We start from the raw sequence: 7075 nt of genomic DNA, 5'->3' as shown, positions 1-7075 counted from the left end.
CTCCAGGCGCCCGGTGCAGAAGAGCACGCTGGATGCTGGGGGATGAGCTAGGGAAGCCTTACCTACCCCACGTTCATTAAGGGCTGTAACCGGGCTTCTGTACGTGAAACGGGGTCCCTGGGGAGGGGGGTGCGCCCCAAACCCAGCGCGGGGCCGCCAGTGGGCAGCAGCGCTCTCGGGTCAAGGCCTCCGGGGTAGGCCCTGGGTTGCAGTCTGTGCGCTCAGCATGCAAAACTCTTCTAGAATCCGCAGCTCTCTCTCCCCCTCGCCCCCCCCCCCCCCACGACTTCCAGCTGCTGCATCGCCACCACGTAGTGCACAAGCCCCTGGGCCTCCGGGCCCCAGACGTCGCAGGCCAACTACCCAGAGTGGTTTCGCCACCAGCTTGCGAAGATGTTCACATTCGATTCGTTTCCTTTTTATTTCAACCTTTTTTTTTAAAATTTTTATTTATTTATGATAGTCACACAGAAAGAGAGAGAGAGAGAGAGAGAGAGAGAGGCAGAGACACAGGCAGAGGGAGAAGCAGGCTCCATGCACCGGGAGCCCAACGCGGGATTCGATCCCGGGTCTCCAGAATCGCGCCCTGGGCCAAAGGCAGGCACTAAACCGCTGCACCACCCAGGGATCCCCTTATTTCAACTTTTATTTAATATCTGCTCGGGTCGTGGAAGATATAGGAGAGACCTCGGCAGAGTCGTTTTACTCTGTCGCATTTATTAGTTGTTTTTTTTTTTTTTTCATATTTTCTCATTCTGCTCTGGAAAGGAATAATTGGTCTTTTCAGACTTCTGTGAGAAGGCAGTCTTCTTACAGGGGGCTGACCTGAGTTAAGGAGGAAGGCAGTTACTCTAGATCTTTCGTGGAAAAGGAGTCGTGGTAGAACATGCCATGACAGATAAGTGCAAATGAAAATGCTTTCCTAAGGACCTTTGAGGAGCTGTCCAAATTTTTAAGACTGGTGAGGATTTCCTTGGTTGACACCAGCCAACCAGCCAGCCATTGGCTGAAATTTGTAGGTTTTTTTTTTCAAGATGTATTTATTTATTTATGAGAGAGAGAGAGAGAGACAGGAGGGAGAAGCAGGCTCCATGTCGGAAGCCCGACATGGGACTTGATCCCAGGACTCCAGGATCTGTCCTGGGCCAAAGGCAGGTGGCAAACTGCTGAGCCACCCAGGAATCCCCTTGTAGGTGTTTTTGATGGAGGGACGGGAGTAAGTGTCAGGTGAAGAGCTGAACATATTTTTATATTTTCAGAACGCAGTTTATTTCTCTGTGTTCACTGAAGAAAGGATTTTCTACAGATACAGTCTATTTTGCCAACCAGGCCCTCCCTTTGTTTTGACCACCACTTTTACGCAAAGGACTCTCAAATCATGCTCCAGAAATGAATTTTCAGTTACTTGCTTTATGTCTCCACCTGAATATCCTTCAGGCATACCAACACGGTATGTCCAAAACCAAGCTCAGAGTGGCATTCCTCAAGGCTGCACACCCTTCTGGACCCCCTACTTCTGTGACTAACGTTATTGACCAGTTAGTCACCTCTGTTTGAAGCCTCAGAGTGACCTTTGGTTCTTCCTTTTCTAGTGTCTTCTCTCATCTGATCAATTGCCAAGTCCTACAGACACTCCTTTCGCAATATTTATCACATCTACCCCTCCTATCCATTCCCACTGCTACCGTCCTGGCTCAGGTCTTATTTCCTCACTTCTTATCTTGGCTATCAAAATGTTCTCCTAATTAGTCATCCCGTCTCCAATGCTCTTCTTGTTCCAGCCATCCTATATTTTGCCTTGCCCCAGGCCAATCTTCCTAATGAATAATATACATGTTAGGATTAGGTTCAGCTTCCACCCAGCAGGAAAAAAAAGAAGGAACAATGTCCTCTCTCCTTAAGAACATTTCCTAAAAGTTGATCACACTATGCGCTTTATATTTCAATATATATTTCAATAACCAGAATTTAGTACATGACCTTACTTAGCTATAAGAGAGGTTAGGAAATGTCATCTTTATTTTGCACAGGCATATTCCCAGTTAAAAATTGGTGCTTCTGACGAATAAGTCATGCATATGAACGGTACGACATAGGGAATATAGTCAGTGATCCTGTAATAGCGTCGTATGGTGACAGATGGCAGCTACACCTGTGGTGAGGACAGCGTGAGATATAGACTTGCCAAATCACTATGTTGTACACTTAAAACTAATGTGACTCTTGGTGTCCACTATACTTCAATACATAAATTAATTAAATTACTTTTTTTTTTATTAAATTACTTTTTATTTTTTTTATTTTTTATTTTTTTAAATTACTTTTTAAAACAAGGTCGGTGCTTCTGTTACTAAAGAAGCAGGAAAGAATGGTGTTCGAGGATAACTCCTTCATACCACTCCTTGTTCCAAAGCTTTCAGTGGCTCCCGCCGAATTAAGAATACGCTCTTCATCCTGGCATTCAAGACCCACCAGGATCTGGCGTCGGCTCCCTCTCCAGGCTTGGACCCTATACGCCTGCTGTGAACCCGGGGCTGTGTACTGCTTTCACATTTTCTCGCCTCTCCACGCAGTCCCAGTTCACTTCTCTCCCAAAGCCTTTCCTAGTCTCCCTTGCTCCAACTGTGCCTGCTGCCCACGGAGCTGTGTTAATAGTTAACCTTCAGTTGAGAGTGAGGAGCTCCCTGCCCTGCTGGCACTTTCGTTGGACATAAGTGTGATGCTGAGTGGGAGAGCAGTGTTGAGGGGGCCTTATGCTGCGCCTGATGTTTGAACTAGCAAAAGCTCTCTTTAAGTAGGAGCTGGTGTCTTGGGGCTTCTTTCAGGGACTGGCTGCCTGTAGCTGCTCTGCCTACATGTGAGGCAAACCAAGAAATAGGTTAGCGGCTCCTGGCCTCCCCAACGGTTGAGGAAAGGTTTAACTTTCTGCTCTCTTTTTCTCTCCTTTCTTCCCCCCACCTTAATTCCTCTCCTTCTGTTCTTCCATTATGTATCTTTTCATAATTTTACATGCCTCCTCCTTGTCAGGATTTAGTACGAAAAATCATTGATTCCTGTATTTAGGCACCTCCCCTTACAACACTTACATGTGTTTTCTCTGGATTTTAGATTGCAAATTACAAAATACCCGAAGCCACTCGCCATCACCACCACCACCATCATCTGATGCTCAAAACTCTCAATAGGTTGGAGTATTGTTGAGCAAGTATTTCCTCTCTTCTTTCTCCCACTTGGATGGGAGTATATTTACTCTCCTTTTTCATTTTGAGCTTGACCATATGACCTACTTGGCCAATGAAATAAGTGGATATGAAGCAAGCAGAGGCATCTGAGTGTTTTGCCGAGTTGCACTTGGGCTCCTGCTTACGTGTGACTCAGCACGCTCCAGGTAGATGTTGCCTCTTCAGCCTGGCATCAGGACAAAGATGAGAAACGTGTCTGAATCCAGCCTGCAGCTGCAAACCCAGCTGCCTTGTGGCAGTAGCTGAGTAATTTAAATCCTCTCAACATCTGTTCCAGTTATCTATTTTTACATAACAAACCACTGCAAAACATAGAGGCATAAAGTTGCAACCATTTTCTTATGCTCGTGATTCTGTAGGCCAGAAATTCAGACTGGAGCCTTAGCTGGGGTGGCTTCAGGACTGGACATGGCTGCGCCAGCTCAACCAAAGCCACATGCCTGTGGTCTCAGTTCTGGCTATCTGCTGGGATCCTTGGTTCTTTTCCATGATACATCTACTGAGGTTGGAATGTCCAAGATTCACACCACTGGTCCCTGGGCTAGTGTGGCTGGAACAGCTGGGGCTGGCTGGGTATCTCTCTCTCTTCTGTTTGTCTGTCTGTCTCTCAGTGTGACTAGCGTGGGCTTCCTCACAGCATAGTGATCTCAGTATAGTCAAACTTCTTATGGTGGTTGACCTCCCTCAGAGGGAGTGTTCTAAGAAATCTAGGTAGACGCTGCAAGACTTCTGACCTTGCCTCAGACATTCCAGAGTGTTGGGGCACCTGGGTGGTTCAGTGGTTGAGCGTCTGCCTTTGGCTCAGGGCGTGATCCCGGGGTCCTGGGGCTGACTCCCACGTCGGGCTCCCCACAGGGAGCCCGCTTCTCCCTCTGCCTGTGTCTTTGCCTCTCTCTCTGTGTCTCTCATGAATGAATGAATGAATGAATAAATAAATAAATAAATAAATAAATAAATAAATAAATAAATAAAATCTTAAAAAAAAAAAAAAAAAAGAAGTTCCAGAGTGTCACTTCTTTCACATGCTGATGATCAAGCGAGTCACTAAGGCTAGCCCTGATTCGAGGGAGGAGAATTAGATTCCACCTCTAAAAAAAGTGAGTGCAAAAAGTTTGCGGCCATCTTTGATCCACAATAACATCCTTAGAGCTTAGACATGTGCACACACGTCGCTACTCCCAGAAGCGCCTTTGCTCTGGGGTCTCTTTGGACAAATTGTCAGAAAGTTCCTTTGGGATCATTTAATCATGTTCTTAAAACCATGACTGCATCATCTATCATGAAGAAGAATTAGTTTCCTTTACTAAAGCAATACTATGGAATTTTTATTTAAGAATTCGTGTCAATGGTGCTTTTCCTACATTGTCAAAAGTCACCGTTTATCACTCCTGACATACGTACGTATTGGCCAATACTTTGTATTGTATGCACTTGCAGGCTTCTGCTAGTAAAGAGATGTTCTCAGTTCTGATTTCACATCTGATGCCAGTTCAGTATTTTCTGCATTATTTCACTAGAATGATAATGGCATCACTAGAACCACATAGCAGGAATTATTTTCTGCCATGAATGGACTGAAAAAAGAAAATGGTGTCCCATGCAGGCCAGTCTGGATTCCAGAGTACTTCTCCACCTTTCCTGAGAGATACCAGATAGTTTCACAATTATAAATAACAGTTACACTAAAAAGCTAAACATTGGTCTCATTCTTTCCATGTCAGCAAAACAGCTTTGTAGAAAATGTAATGTGATTTCTTAAAAAAGAATATTTGCCTTTCAAATAGATCAGATTACCTAGCAAACAAAGCAAGCAAGGTGAAAATCCAAAATAATAAATACGCTATTTTTCTTCCATTGTGGACAACTTAGGGTATGGGGGTATTGTGGCATCAAAGTACCAGAGGCTTTGTAATCTCTAATCCTTCCTCAAGTCTCCCCTCAGTATATCTCTACCCACCAAAAAGAAAAAAAGGGGGGCCGTAAAGATGCCCCTAGAACTAAAAGGTCAGGTGCAGGCTCAGATAAACACTGTGAGTCAACACCAAAAAGGGAATTTGGTCAGAGTGGGAGTAAAAGGCAGGATGAAATAGAAATAAGATGTCTGTTTCTATGGTTGTAGGAAGTAGCTAAAGCTATGTTAGCTGACACGTTCTTCTTAGAGAGAACAGTGAAATGGGAGTACCAGAGGAAATGAGGTACAGGGTGGGAATACAAGTTAGTTTGGTGTCTATGTTTTGTGGGCAAGGGTCCTATGGGTAGGGATTTAATTCATCGATACAACCAGATGTTTACTGAGTTGCTTACTGAATGTGAATGACTCTGCAAGGTCCATTGAGTGAAATACAGAAGGAAGGAGTATGGATTATCCGGGGAGCTGATCAAAGTGCATCTGTTCCTGAACCTGGCGGATGGCCTAGGAACCTGCATTTTGACAAGCCAATCCTCCTCTCCTGCATTACCCCACCCAAAGATTCAATCAAAAAGTATTTACAAGGGCACTGAGTTAACAGAGTTTAGAATTAAAGAGAAATCCAAGAAAAGGTCTAGGGCTAGGCCTTCGAAGAGCCTATCCATCAAATCCTTCTTCCCGAGTATGGATGGATCTTCCTCAACTACAGAAAATTGAAAATATCATAAGTTGAAGATGCATTAGATATACGTGAACTGTGGCGCATCATAGCATAGCTTAGCCTACCTTAAGCATACAGAACATTTGCATTAACCTACAGCTGGGCAAAATCCCCTAACACAAAGCCTATTTTGTTTTTTTGTTTTTTTTTTAATTTTTTTTTAATTTTTATTTATTTATGATAGTCACAGAGAGAGAGAGAGAGGCGCAGAGACACAGGCAGAGGGAGAAGCAGGCTCCATGCACCGGGAGCCCGACGTGGGATTCGATCCCGGGTCTCCAGGATCGCGCCCTGGGCCAAAGGCAGGGGCCAAACCGCTGCGCCACCCAGGGATCCCCACAAAGCCTATTTTGTAACAAAGTATTGAGTATCCATGTCATTTATTGAATACCGTACTGAAGGTTAAAAAAAAAAAGGGAATAATTTTATGGGTACAGACTGGTTGTAAGTGTATTGGTTGATGACCCTCTTAATTGGGTGGTTGACTGGGAGCAGCAGCTGCCACTGCCCAGCATCGTGAGAGAGGATCTTACTGCATATCACTAGGCCAGGAAAACATCCAGATTTTAAAAATTCAAAGTACATATCAATGTCACACCATGGTAAAGTCAAAAAATCATAAGCCCTACCACCCATATGATGCTAAGAAAAGAAGCAGGTAGGGACAGCCCGGGTGGCTTAGCGGTTTGGTGCCGCCTTTCAGCCCAGGGCCTGATCCTGGAGACCCAGGATCGAGTCCCACGTCGGGCTCCCTGCATGGAGCCTGCTTCTCCCTCTGCCTGTGTCTCTGCCTCTCTCTCCCTCTGTGTCTCTCATGAATAAATAAATAAAATATTAAAAAAAAAAAGAAGCAGGTAGGATCAGAGGAGGAGGAGGTTGGTTAGTGTAAAAAAGAAATGGACATCAATTAGAATGGCTTATGGTTCTCCCAAGAATTTAATTTAATTTAATTTAATTTAATTTAATTTAATTATTTAATTTAATTTAATTTAAGCCTGGCCCAGAATTCTCTGAGGTCTGTTTGGAAAACAGTAGTGAACTTCTGAAAAGATAACTAACCTTACAAGTAGAACTCAGTCAAGTTGGGGACGACTGAGTTCTACTTGTAAGGTTAGTTATCTTTTCAGAAGACGGGTTTAGAAAGAATAGATTTCAAGGCTCCCACCCTGGAAATTGGGTTTTTGTAGCTCTGGAGTAGGGCCC

Source organism: Canis aureus, chromosome 11, assembly GCF_053574225.1.
Source record: "Canis aureus isolate CA01 chromosome 11, VMU_Caureus_v.1.0, whole genome shotgun sequence".
Classification (NCBI taxonomy): Eukaryota; Metazoa; Chordata; class Mammalia; order Carnivora; family Canidae; genus Canis; species Canis aureus.
Note: the sequence above shows the minus strand (reverse complement) of the source record.